This window comes from Hibiscus syriacus, unplaced genomic scaffold (genome assembly GCF_006381635.1).
Source record: "Hibiscus syriacus cultivar Baekdansim isolate YM2019G1 unplaced genomic scaffold, ASM638163v2 tig00111100_pilon, whole genome shotgun sequence".
In the NCBI taxonomy this organism is placed as follows: Eukaryota; Viridiplantae; Streptophyta; class Magnoliopsida; order Malvales; family Malvaceae; genus Hibiscus; species Hibiscus syriacus.
The window spans coordinates 712032-726561 of NW_024062985.1; the positions used below are offsets into that span (position 1 = coordinate 712032).

Here is a 14530-nt window from a genome sequence, read left to right on the forward strand (position 1 = left end):
AGTTACCCATAGATATCCATCTCCAGCTAGGATGTTTTTAATTAATGAGATCATGCATGCTTTATTCCAGGATTTCATATCCTTGACCCCAAGCCCACCTTCGGATTTCAAGAAACATATATTTTTCCAGCTCACTCTTGCTCCAATAGCTGATTTGTCAGACCCTTTCCAGAAAAACCAGGAGAAAAGTTGTTCAATCTTCATCAAAACATAATTTGGCAGGAAAAGTTGTCTACACCAGAAGTTGGTAACACTAGTCATCACAAATTTAATTAGTTCCAATCTTCCTACATAGCTAAGAGTTTTACTGGACCAGTGGTGCAATCTGGATTTGATGTTATCAATGAGAATAACACAATCTTTTTCTAAAATTTTCCTTGTGAGAAGAGGGATGCCAAGGTATCTCACAGGCAGGGAGCCAATGTTGAAGCATGTAATTTGTTGAATATTTTCGATAGCACTAGTAGACATGCCAACAGTAAAAAATTCACTTTTAGCGGCATTTAGTTTAAGGCCTGACATATCATAGAATAAATCTAAGACACTAGTGGCCCCGATAACATATTCCAAAATCCCTTTGTAGAAGATAAGAAGGTCGTTAACAAAGGATAAATGAGTTAGACCTATCATTTTGCATTTGGGGTGATAGCCAAACATACCTCTTGAAGCTGCTAAGTTAAGAAGTCTGGAAAGGATATTCATAGAAATGACAAAGAGTAGAGGAGAAAGAGGGTCTCATTGCCTTAGGCCCTTGGCTCCCTTAAAAAAACCAATCAAACTCCCATTGAATGAAATATAGTAGGTAGCTGTAGAGAAACAAATTTCAATCCATTTGACAAGAATCCTTGGAAGCCCAATGGCCTTCAAAATAGCAGAGATGAAGTTCCAATTTAGTGAGTCGAAGGCTTTGTGAAGGTCTACTTTCAGAGAGCATCTAGGAGATAAGTTATTCTACTATAGCCTCTAACTAATTCTTGGGCAAGAAGTGTGTTGTCAATGATGCTTCTACCTTTAACAAAAACGGTTTGGTTGAGAGTAACCAAATCAGGAAACATAGTAGTTAATCTTCTAACAATAATCTTTGAAATGGCTTTGTAGACCACTGAACAACAAGAGATTGCTCTGAAGTCCTTTACCTTGCTTGTGTTAGGGATTTTTGGAACCAATGCGATTATAGTAGCATTGAAAGCAGGGAAGAGGTATGGCTCTTGAAAAAATTGGGATATAGCAGCTACAACATCTTTCTCAATAATAGACCATGATTTTTTTAAGAAGAATGGTGAATACCCATCAGGTCCTGGAGATTTTTCATTTCCTTAACTGAAAAAAGCCTATTTGATTTCCTCATTTGTGACATCCTTCACAAGAGCATCAGCCTTGTCGGCATGCAGGGAATACTGTATTAAATCCTTCAAAAGATTAGGATTAGTGTCTTTGATTGCAGGATCAGCAGTGCCAATCAAGTTTGTGGAGAATTTTATCATCTCAGCAGATATTTGATCATATGTTTCCAGCCTATTACCATTTTCGTCAACGAGGATGCGAATAGTGTCTTTTTGTTTTAAGAGTGATACTTCAATGTTTCAGCTTCTTCCAGATTTTTTAACTCATTTTGAATGAGCAACTCCTTTGCAATAATATCCTCTCCTTTTAAAGATTTAAGTTTATGTTGCTATAAATCTAATTTCTTTTGTTTAACCCTTGCAGGAAGGTCACTGTACCAAGACTGGTTAAGATTTTTAAGGTTGATTTGCAGTCTCTTTAACTTGGTGAAAAGTATTTGCATTGGGTGCCCTTGAGCTGGTCCAAGCCATGACTGTTTGACCACTTCCATAAAACTAGGGTGTTGAGTCCAATAATTGAAGAATTTAAACGGCTTTGGTCAGTCAACTTGAGCTTCTTTTATGAGCCATACTTGAGCAAGACAATGATCGGAGATGCCAAGGGCTTGGAATTCAACATGCGAGTCCTTGTAAGTGGTCACCCATTTAGGATTAACTAAAACTCTATCGAGCTTCCTTACAAGATAGGAACTCTGTTGTTTGTTGCTCCATGTGAAAGAAGGGCCAAAGAAAGGGTGATCAATCAGATCAAGATCAGCGAGAACTTCTTGAAAGTCTCTCATGTCAGAAGTATATAAAGGGCCAATTAGATCATAGTCAGAACTTTCATTTGAGTGAACAATTATGTTAAAGTCTCCACCAATAATCCAGGGAGAAGTGTCAACAGTAGTTTCGAGATCTCGTAATTGCTTCCAGAGAAGTCTTCTTGCAATACCATCATTGCTTCCATAGACTGCATTGATGACTAGGTGAGCATTCTGATATAACCCTTTGATTGTCATGCACTGGTTTGAAGAATGAACAATCGAGAAGTCCAAGCCTTTTTTCCAAAGGATCCATATTCGACCGTTTAAGGCGTAGTCGTAGTTGGTATATTCATTCCAGGTAGAAAATTTACTGCCAAGAATAGTTACAGACTTTTCTTCCTTTATTCTTGTTTCCAACAAACAAAACACATCTACTTTATTTTGGTTTGCTCTTCTAATTATTATGTCTTGCTTTTGAGGATTGTTGAGTCCTCTAACATTCCAAAAAGCTAGGATCATTTTGATGGAGTATCCACTTTGCCCCCTACACCTTCAACACACTTTGTTTTTTCAAGTACTTCTTTCTTTTTTGACTTAAGTTCCTTAATTAAGGCAGTCACTCCTTGTGAAGAAGCACGTGGTTTTCTTTGGATTTCCACTTGAGTATAAGGAATTTCCTCAGAGTCGTTAAGAACTTGAAACCTGTTTGTGGAACCAGTTATCCACTTTTAATTTATCTTTGGCAGCCTTCCACGTCCTCTGTTAGGAATTAAAAAAGATTCACCTCTGTTCTTAATGGATGTCATATTTGAGTCTGAACAGGTATTCTCCAAAATAGAAAGGTCTTGTTGAACCTCATTTTATTTTTTGTTTTCCTTTGCTTGAACATCAACATTTTCTTGATCATCTTTTCCAGTAGTTACAGGTTTTCCTAGTTGTTCTTCTTTTTTACATTATTTCCATTGGCATGCTCCTCAGCAGCAGTGTTGGCTTCATTAAATTCCTCGAATGAGCGGGCTTTTTTTTTCTTGCATCAATTCAATACAACCGACTGGAGGTTCAGACTCTACTGTTGTATGGTAATTCTCTCTTTTCCTCCAAACTTGAGTTTTTGCAGAAACAAGATTATTGGACTGCATACAGCTTTTCTCGTTACGGCCGAATGTTTTACAGTGATTACACCTAGCATGCATCCAAGGTACGTCAACCTTGATTGAGACCTTTGCTCCATCTTTTAGCTCCACTTCAACGTATTTAGGAATAGTGTCGTTTGCTCCTATTTCAATACAGAGCTTAGTATATTCGAGATGAGTTTTAGTTGCAGTTACTGTATCCATAGAGAGTGGAATTCCTATTGCACTTCCTATGTAACTAAGGCCTAACCGAGAGTATAACTCTAGAGGAACATTATGTAAATGGACCCAAATAGGCAAGCTTGAAAGATCAAAGTTCAATTTTTGAAGGTTCGGTTCCAATCTCTTTAAGATAAGCGGTTTGTTCAAGACATGTCAGGGGTCATTTTCACGGACCCAATCACGAGCAGTGACCAAAGAGAATGAGAAAACATATAAGTTTTTTCCAGTGATACTTACCTGGACTCGTGCGCCTGCCGTTGCTTTCCTCCATAGGCTGTCGACCAGTTTTTGCATTGAAGAAAAGCTCGGGGCAAGACCAAGGAATTGGCCCACAAGTGAAAGATTCCACTCATTGATTCATGCTTCTAGCACTTCTTGTGGGGGTTGAACTGTTGTGGTTCCATCGCAAACCCTAGGTTGATAAAATTCTAAATTTTGGCCTTCATAACACCCAAATAACCTTCTCCAATCCATAGGTTTTCCGCGCGTTTTGGCAAGGAAAATATGTTTACTATCTTTACGAAGGAAGATCACCGGAAGAAGAGGGAGAGCACCGGAGACACGACTGAGAACCCAGATTCCGTTAGTCCTACTAACGTGCACCTAGAGAACACTCTTATCAAGAAGATATAAAAAGCGTGTAGGAAAACTAAAAAAAACTCTTTTACCATTTAGATTAAAATTTAATAAATTGGATTTCTGATGCCAAAGCTAAAAGAATATAGGTAATGACGTCGTGGAATTTTATTATTATAAATAGTGAAATGACGGTGTTCAAGTACATGTACATCATAACAAATAGAAACAAATTTTGTCGTCATTGCACGAAATTAGACCAGATTGGTTGCATAAGAAATCTTATTCGTTAAGAATTACAAGTCAAACAAAATAAATGAGAGGGGATCTTCAACTATTTTACAAGTCAAATAAATTTTTTTGACTAACAAAATTTATCATTAACCATTATAATTTAACATGATCATTAAGTTCATTAACATAAACGGCTGGCATAACAGTCCACTGTCATGTAACATTATATTGGGGTTTACTTTTTAAAATAAATAAACAAATAAAATTTTATTTAATTCTAAAAATTATAGATTTTTTTAAAAGATTAAGTTATGTAAAAATAAATATTGAATTTTTAAAAATCAAAACATTGACTATAGAGTAGAAAGTGTTAAATTTTAATTAAATTAAAAGTATTAAAAAACGATACTAAGTTTTAGAGTTTTTGAAGTCTATGAATATACATTTTTGTTATATATATGGAGGAATAAAAAGAAGTCATACAAAGCATTATAATCTAAAAAAAATAAGAGTAATAAAGGAGATTTTTTTGTTTAGAGGTACTTTCCTTTTTTATTTATTTGTGTGTTTGTTGTTTCGATTTATCTCGTATGTTAAAATCAGGGTAATAAGTAAATAATTCTAAAACTTAGGGGTTGTTTGGTTCGGGGAATGTGAGATTCTCATGGGAATAGAATCCACATTTTCCCGTTTGGTTGGCCGGGAATCTCATTTCCGGTAATGTTTTATTACCAATAGTAGATTTTTAGGGTATATTATCAGGAATGTCATTACCCTTTTTCCCTTAGGTATTGTTGGATTATCGGCGTTTTGGACTAAAATGTCCTTAATTTTTTTTTTCAAAAATATCCTTCTTCTGTCATTGAATAATAAAAATGCTACGAAGGTTAAATTATAAATTTAACATTAAACTATTTTAGATTTACAAAAAAGTCTATAATTAAAATTTTATATGAAGTTCAGGGGTTAAAATAAAATTTTACCCTTTTATTAAACCTTTTTATATTTTCAATTTTGTAAAAAATTATATAAATTTTATGAATTTAAATTTTTAAAGGAAATATATAAATATCTTATAGTAATATTATAGTAGAATTCAACTTGTTAAAAAATAAATATATAATAAGGATAATTTGGTCAAATATACATTCCAATAATTTTTTATTCCTTTAATCAAACACGGTAATCTTACATTCCTGTTAAACCAACCAAACATCAAATATAACATTCCTAGTAATCATATTCTCTGATAATCTTTTATTCCCACTGATAATCTTACATTCTGTAAACCAAACGTACCTTAGGATAATAAACTATAAAGAAAGTAGAAAACCATTGGTATCGACCATTTAGCATCTTTTCAAGGTTAGATTAATCAAACCAATTATTCGACAAATTTGTAGGATGAAAAATTCCGATTTCCATCCCTGTGGAGTTCTATGTTGAACATTTAAAAATATATGAATAAATATTAAATTTTATTATATTGTTTTATGTAAAATATGCAACTATAATAATAAATGATCGTAGATGAATGTTGAAAGATTAATATGTAAATTTAGTAATTACGTGTTTAATTCTTTAAAACTTTATATTTTTCTATGTTTTATTAACTGAATTGATGTTATTGAATTTGGTGACATTAAAATTAATCAAGAATTTAAATATGTGTATAAATATAAATACATATGTTTTAACATGAATTTAATCAACATAACCATTTGAAAGTTACTTTATATCCTATTCTTGGTAGTTCATTTCATAAGCCTCTAACATGTAAAAATCACATAGTATTAGAAAAGGAGTGATACACATCATTACATTTCATGTACCAAAAACAAGTTGAAGACAAATAATCATACCTACCGACTAGTACCGAGTACCGACCCAGATTTCAAAATGTATGCAATTCCAAATTTCCAACCAAAAAGAAAATAGAAAAAGAATAAAGGCATGTCACGTGTGATTCAGTTATATATCTCTCAAAGTCAATTTATGATGTAAAATGGAATATATATAGAGAGAGAATTACATAAGATTTTAAGTTATAAGACGAATTTATAATATTTAAAGGATATATTTATAAAATTTTAAGAAATAAAAATGTATTACTAATAAAAAAATATTTAAAAATTTTAAAATATATAAAATTTTATAATTTTAAGAGGAGACTATTGCTCTTGCCAATCATCCATCCTTTACATACACGTTTATAGATAGTGCAAACTATAGCGTAAAGCACTTTATCCACTTAAGCTGTCCTGCAACAACGACAGAGCTTCAGAGCATTTTGCAAGGCATTTGATTTGGTATTGTCGTGGAACTATTGTGGATTTGGTTGACTTTACAGCATCTTGGACCCTACTGCTTCATCTCTATGTGTCCATGACGACCGAGTTACGACAGAGAAGAGTAAAGGACAATTGAAATCAATCACCTGCTTAAGGGAATTTTGATTTGGGCATTTTCTATGGGCTTTGCTTAGGGTTTTTAGTTTTTTTTCTTCTCATAATGTTAACTATGCTATGGCCTTTCTTTTAACTCAATTCACGGTCTTCCAAATCCCAAGTAGTTCATTTATGATCCACTCCCTAGTCTATTCACTCTGATACTCTCAATAAGGCCCAATTCACCCCGATTCCACGCTTTTTTTCAGGATATATCATATTTGGTACCTACTCTAACAAAATTTTGCAACGATTAAAATAATTTTATAAATTTTAATTAAATATTTATAATTTAATATTAAAGTTTAATTTCTTGAAAGAACAATATCACAAGAATGATTTTAGTAAAATGTGAATTCAGATACTCTTATAGTCCTCCAACCAAAGATTGTCATCTTACATTCCTATAAAAAAATCAAACAAGATAAATAACATTCCTAGAGTAAGATTACATTCTGGTAATCTTATTCCTGAAGATAATCTTATATTTTGTGAACCAAATTCTCCCTTAGATTTCATTGGTTCCTTAACCTTTTTGATAGAGCAAAGGATCATGTATTACTAGTCATATAACGAGACATCTCATTCAAGGATATCTCTATTGAATGGATGAAGGTATCTCACTTAGAGACATCCTTACGATATCTTTAGCACCAATCTAGTTGTTGAGGAATCCAAGAGGCATACATGTTTGTATAGATAGAGATATCTCACTATAAGGATAAATGGTGATTCACTTTTTCTTGATTCGAGTGAAAATTCATATATCTCATTAGTTGGCATCCTAATATATGAAGGTTTTAATATTATCTTAATGCTTTTGATAGCAAAAGAATTACAGAGTGGTTCATCATTTACTGATTCGGACAGAAAACCACATAAATTAATCAACTTATCATACCTTACGGGTTAACGACTCTAGTTAAGAAACTTCTATTACTGCATGGATGGAGGGTTCCCCCCCCCCCCCCCCCCCAATTTGAGACATCCACATATGTCAATAGCAGTGATCTAGCAATAAAGGATTTATTGACATTTTCGTGGTTCAAGTGTAGATCTTTGAGTAGATGATTTACGACACTATGGTTATCAATGCTTCTTTGGAGAGTTATGCAATTCTTTATTTTTTATTTAGGTGAAGAGCTGTAAATTTTAAAGTTATGACTAGAGATGAGTATAGATTGGGTTGGGTCAGGCTTCTGGTCAACTTAACTTAACTCGAAAAATTTACATCATCCATCTGAAACTTGATCTGATTCGGGTTTATGGTGACTTTACCCGACCCAAATCAAACTCGACCTTTTTTTTGACATAAAACTCGAATTTGACATGACATGACCCGAAATAAATAAATTTATAAAATATTAATTTTATTCGATAAAAATAGAGATTTAATTGGAAAAAATAATATAGAGAAGGGTGCTATTGATAAAAATATTAAATTTATATAAGGTATAATCACATTAATTTTTGGGTTGGGTCATTCCAGAATCTCAAACCCAATCCGACCCGAACATATTTTCTAAAATTCTAACCTGACCCGAATATATATATATGTTTTTTAAAAACATGACCCAATAGAGTCAAGTCAGACCCCGTCAATTTCGAATCACATACTCATACCTAATTATAACTTTTTAATATTTCAAACTTAATTTATTTCAGGATAAATTTACTATATTATCTCTAATAAACCGTTTCAACATTGATTCATCATTTCTTATTTGGATGGAGAGAGATATGTATTTACAATTTCAATTTCACATGGACTTAATACAAGGATTTGCAGTTTTCACACATTTGCAATCATTCGAAGTTTCAAAATTATTGCAACTGTAATTTTTATGCATGCGATGATCTAGTAGTTCATTCTTTCTGAATTAAATATTGGATTACGAATCTCATTTGATCGAGAGCGCGAGTGCTACAGTCGTAGGCGTTCGACCTATCCAGCTAAATTTATATAGTTGAGGAATCTCAACCCTACAATCATGGGACCCATCTTAACCTTTAATAAAACATATATACTATTATTTTTTAACATACAATTACAACATTCTCGTAATAATAATTGTTGTTATATTAAGTTATGTGCTTTTTATAAGGACTTATTGATGTGTGTTTGAGAACAAAAATCTTCAGCCCCTTTTGTGTCTCTCTTTATACTCCTCCAATCAAATTTTTACACGTGTAATTTTTTTTATTTCTTGGCAAAACTTCTGTAATTCTAAAAAGATTTATTTTCCTGTTTTACTTCATCTTCAACCTCCAAATCCATTAGAGGCAGAATTATTTTAACTTTTTTTTTTCTCACCGTTGGTAAGTTAACTAAATGGCAGTTCTCTATGAAGGAATTAAAGTTAACAATGCCTATCAACATTCTTACGCATTCGCTCCTCTCACTCTTGTCTCTAACCGAGGCGAAATCACCCTCAATTATGAAGCTTACGTTCTAGGGAGATTTCAACTCAGTTCATCCCAATATAAAATTTGTTAGGATAGAACGTAAGGTGCAAATTCACTTGATAAGCAAGTAGCGAAACATGCCAAAGACGATTCTCAAACCGGGGAAGCTCCTAAAGAGAATTACATCCATGTTAGGGAAAGAAGGGGCCAGGCTACTATTACTAAAAGTCACAACCTGGAAGAAAGATTAACTTATTACTGTTTCCATATCGAAAGAACAACGTTTCGCGTTCTTAACTCCGTATCGAGTCCGGTAATCTTCATGATTGCAGGTAAGAACTGAGAAGGAAAAGATAAGTTAGAGATTGCAGCAAGGTAACTATAGGATCATGGTTTCATAGTAGACTCTTTCTTTAAAACGAGAAAGGATCTCGATTATTCGATGCGGTTTCGTTGTTTCAGATTACTAGGAAAGATCTGATGCTTGATGAGATTATCAACTATGTCCAGACACTGCAAAACAGGTTGAGGTTGGAAAGCATGACTGTTACTTGGATCCAGATATGCTATATTTCAGTGACTTACCCCTTTCTTATTTGCAGATATGGTGGGGGGGGGGAAAGTTCACATAGTTCTGTGTTGAAGATGAAGTAAAATAGGAAATTAAATCTTTTTGGAAGATTACATAAGTTTTGCCAAGAAATAAAAATTACACGTGTAAAAAATTGATTGGAGGGGTATAAAGAGGACACACAAAGGGGTAGAGGATTTTTGTTCTGTGTTTGAGGTTGCATGTCTCATCTTATGTCTTTTTGTTGTATTGTTGAGGAGGCATTCACCCATTTTACGCTCCTCTAAATTGGATTGGGGTTACATGTACACATCTCGCCGTCCTCTAGGTTGGTGCCTTTCTTAATTGACATTCTCTGCTTATCCTCTCCCTATTACAATGCTTGCATGTCGATTTTGTATGTTCTCCTTCGTGCCTCTCATCGGTTCTTACCTTATTCGAATGACATATTCCTTTCAGTTGCCTAATTGATCTCATTAGCTCGAAAATAGCCTCTTGTCCTTGCACTAATTGATTTTACTTTTAGCTTAAAACGAGGGTGTTGTGTGTTTGAGTTGTATCGTGACTGATTCCTTGAACTATAAGTGTTCTCATGTTCACCTTACCAAATATTGATGAACAATATATAGGGTGATGATTCATTATGGTTTAAAAGGTGGGAAATGTAGAGATCAGTCAATTATTTAATGATTTATCTCTTTTAATTTTGACGAAGAACAACTAATCAATCAATGTTTGTTCTGAGAGTTTTCTTTTCTTTCTTTTCTCTCGTTACTCTCTATCATATAAGAATTTATTTTATATACTTCAAGTATATAAAAATCATGTGACATAATGATGCCAGAAAGAAACAGATTTCATTTGGCATGTCTTGTGTAGCTTATGATAGTCTAATCCTCCAAACATATTAATAGTCTTGTAAAAAGACGGTTGCTCTAGAATGACCCCTCTCGAAAAAAAGGTAGCATGTATGTTAATCAAGTTAATAATATTTTTGAACCTAGACAACCCTTTCTTCGATTAAAGAAGTGATAGTATTATATAAAAAATAATCTTATAATAAAAGGACCTAACGTTGCATAAATAATCAGTATGAAATAAAGAAAAAAATGGCAAAGAAAGGGCCAACCCCAACGATCACTGCCCTGCAACAAGATTTGGATATTGTAACATGCATCTTCCCTTTGTAATGTATACAAACAATGGATATTATCGGATATCACTATTTTAAATACCTCACACCAAACTTTGTTGTAGGCTTTGCCTTGACGTTCAAATTTAGAAGACAAGTCTATCCAATGGAAGTTGTGTGTGTAATATATAATTGTAGGTCTGAGGTGGCTTTTTCTGATACGTACACTATTATGATTTTCTTATCAGTAGGACAAATTTCAATTTCCAGCTCACCGTCACTATCATTCAGTCAACATAATAAAAGTAGTTCATTTATTATTCTTTTTATTTTTATATAAACGATACTCACACACCTAATATTAGTTTCAATTATTATTTTTTTATCGTCTTTCTAGTTTCAGGATTCCGCCTTGATTAGTCAAAATCAACTCATATCGTACACTTAGTTTTAATGGATGTATCTTTCAACATAGATTTTCTGTATACACAAGACCTCAAACTTGAGACCTACTTAAGTAATATCAAACTACTTACATTCGAATCAACCTCATCAATAGTTTCATTTATTATTTAATTATTAAATACATTTACTTGTACATCGAGTTCCATCGGTTTAAAGTTTAACATTAGTAAAATATTTGAATTGATCAACTTTATTAATATTTATATAATAAAAAAATAAAGTATATAAATAGTCTCCTATTATAAGACATTGTTTTAATAAGTTTTGACTACTAAAAGTTATAAAATTATTCTTTGACTATAGGATGTTGTTTTGTTGAGTCTCCTGACTATTAAAAATTATAAAATAGTTAATTGACTATTCATATATTCCAAACTCACTATTTATTGTTGAAAATTGACGGTCGTCTTGAAATATGATAAAATTATATTTTAATGATATCTACTGGCATCGCCGTTATTTCGAGCACTGACTCTATGACATAATATTTCAAGCACTAACTCGATGATATAATATAAACATATATTCGATCCATAAAATATAACTCAAATAGTTATGGAATCAAATTTTCATCATATCCTAGTGAACATGTTAACGTTTAACTCAGACGACAACCAATTTTTTAACAGAGAAATACGAGTTTAGAACATATGAATAATCAGGTGATTATTTTATAACTTTTTTATAGTAAGGGGACTCAATAAAATGATATCTTACAATCAGTGAATTAATTTATAACTTTTAATAGTCAATAAATTTAATAAAATAATAACATATAATCGAGAAAAAATTTACATAAATATTTAAATTTTCTGCAAAAATATAAACCTAACATTTTGAATTTATATAAAAACCAATTGATGTACGATATCCAATTATTCTTCTCGGCACTAATTATTTTTGCGACCAATCAGTTCTGTAATTGAAAAAGTGCATGGTTTACTTTATCGGTAGTAAAGTAATTTATTTCATTTATTCTGAACCAATAGTTGTGGATATGGCGCCATGCAATGATTGGTTTGCGAAGATAAAGAACCTGCGGTTCCTGGATTCCTCAAGCAGTTTCTTACAAATGGCGAACGTTGTTCCCCACTAACGTAAAAAACAACATTGGACGAAGAAACTACCCCACGGTAGAAATCAGCTGTCTCTCAACAATCCCCTCAATCTCAGACCACTGTTCTGTCTCCTTTGCAAATTAGTAGAAGCTTCTTCTGAGATGGAAGATGATGATCCTTTTCTCTGCCTCCAGTCAAAACCTCAACTTCGGTCCATCCTTGAAGACGACCACCATGGCTTATGCTTCAAACGCACACAATCAGAAATCCAAGACCACCCACAAACTCTTCCCCCTTCTCACCTCGCCTGGTCGAAGAACCACGGTTCTCTCCACCGCTGTAAAACGGCTCCGGCCATGGCCGTCATGCGTGACCTGAAGCCGAAAACACCCCAAGTTCCGAAACCTCAATCAGAGTCCAGCACCATTATCAGCAAGCCGTATTCTATCCATTTACTTGTTACTCGGTGTCGCTATCTACTCTTTCAACACGGATGAATTCTCCGGCATCGAGACTCACCCAGTTGTCGATGCTCTTTACTTCTGTATAGTCACCATGTGTACGATCGGTTACGGTGATAACCCCCGTAACCCCCGCTACCAAGATTTTCGCCTGTGTTTTTGTACTGGTCGGTTTCGGTTTCATAGACATATTGTTGAGTGGGGTTGTCAGTTACGTTCTCGACTTGCAAGAGAACATGATTTTAACTGGGATTCACATGAAGAAATCGCAGCAAGGGTTTTCGGCTAGGAATTACATTGTGGATGTGGATAAAGGACGGATGAGGATAAGGCTTAAGGTTGGGTGGCACTTGGGGTCGTGGTGTTCTGTATTGGAATTGGAACCTCGATGTTGTACTTTGTGGAAGGCTTAGACTGGATTGATTCGGTTTACTTGTCAGTCATGTCGGTTACCACAGTCGGGTACGGGGATAGGGCGTTTAAGACTCTGACCGGAAGGTTGTTTGCCGTGTTTGGCTTCTGATCTCAACGCTGGCTGTGGCTAGGGCATTTTTGTATTTGGCTGAAGCAAGGGTCGACAAGAGGCATCGGAGGATCGCCAAGTGGGTGTTGCATAGAGAGGTCACTATTGAAGATTTGCTAGCTGCCGGCATCAATAACAACAATGGTTTTATAAGGTTGGATTTCAATCTTTCTAGCTAAGATTCATGACAATTACTCTCTGTTATCAATCACTTGATTTGTGGTTCTTTCTGGTTGCAGTAAATCGGAGTATGTGATATACAAGCTAAAGAGATGGGAAAGATCGGGGAGAAAGATATATTGCAGATATGCGATCAGTTCAGCAAGCTCGACCCAATAACTCTGGGAAAATAACTCTTCCCGACCTCTTGGAAAATCGCTTGTGATATTCTGCAGATAAGCTTAGGAGCTTCATTGGATGGGGAAATGTATATAAAGTGAAGCTAGAATATCTCAGTTGTATATTTTTTTCTAGCTGCTATTATGTGAACAGAAAATGGAATTAGCTAATGACAGAAAGGGCAGCAACATGTTTCTGATTTCATTAGTGTCTCAAATCTGAATTGTGAAGTAATTCTTTGTTGCTAATGTAATCGTTATCCATAAGTAAAAACAGAAAGAGCAGCGGTCACATTATTTAATATTGGCCCTCTTCTTACAAAGGTTGTTCCAGCATTTAATCAGCGAGGATGTCTGGACATGCTGCAGGAGGACGAACTATGTAATGCATTTCTGGTTCTTTACCAAACCACACTAACAAAGAGCATCTATCCGTCACTTTGCTTCACGAAAGGAATATGTTATTTGGGTCTCCCATTGCCTATTACTGAGCTCCAAAATACTTCGAGAGTCCATACATGTTTACTAACTTAGAAGTATCGTTTAAGAGTTGAACGGCACAAATTATCACATTCAGCCTGACCTTTCCGGTAGCCAAAATCCCAGACTAGAATTAAGCATAAATCTCCCAAAGTACTGCTTGTAGAGCAAGGAGCAATTCTTTTTATTTAATACATATCAAAGCCATCGGTTAAGTAGGAATCGTTCTCTCCTTCCTGATCTGCTCCATTACATAATTTGGAGGTGAATCAAATCTCATCTCCCCAATCAGACCATCGCAGCTAGCTCTTGCTAAGCTATTTGCAACCTTTTTTGATTTTGTCCCTCATGTCGAATCTTAACCTCCAATGCATGTTGTAGCAGTTTATGAATAA

General features: G+C 34.1%; 1 long non-coding RNA gene and 1 pseudogene across 1 annotated transcript in view; both read left to right on the top strand.

The window, feature by feature from the left end:
* Nucleotides 1-10647: 10647 nt before the first annotated feature.
* LOC120153477 overlaps nt 10648-14530 on the top strand; it is a 30499-nt gene continuing 26616 nt past the window's right edge. The window contains exon 1 of the long non-coding RNA XR_005518799.1: nt 10648-10659. This is a non-coding gene — a long non-coding RNA (uncharacterized LOC120153477). The remainder of the gene's footprint in view (nt 10660-14530) is intronic.
* Nucleotides 12390-13891, top strand: LOC120153474 (annotated as a pseudogene).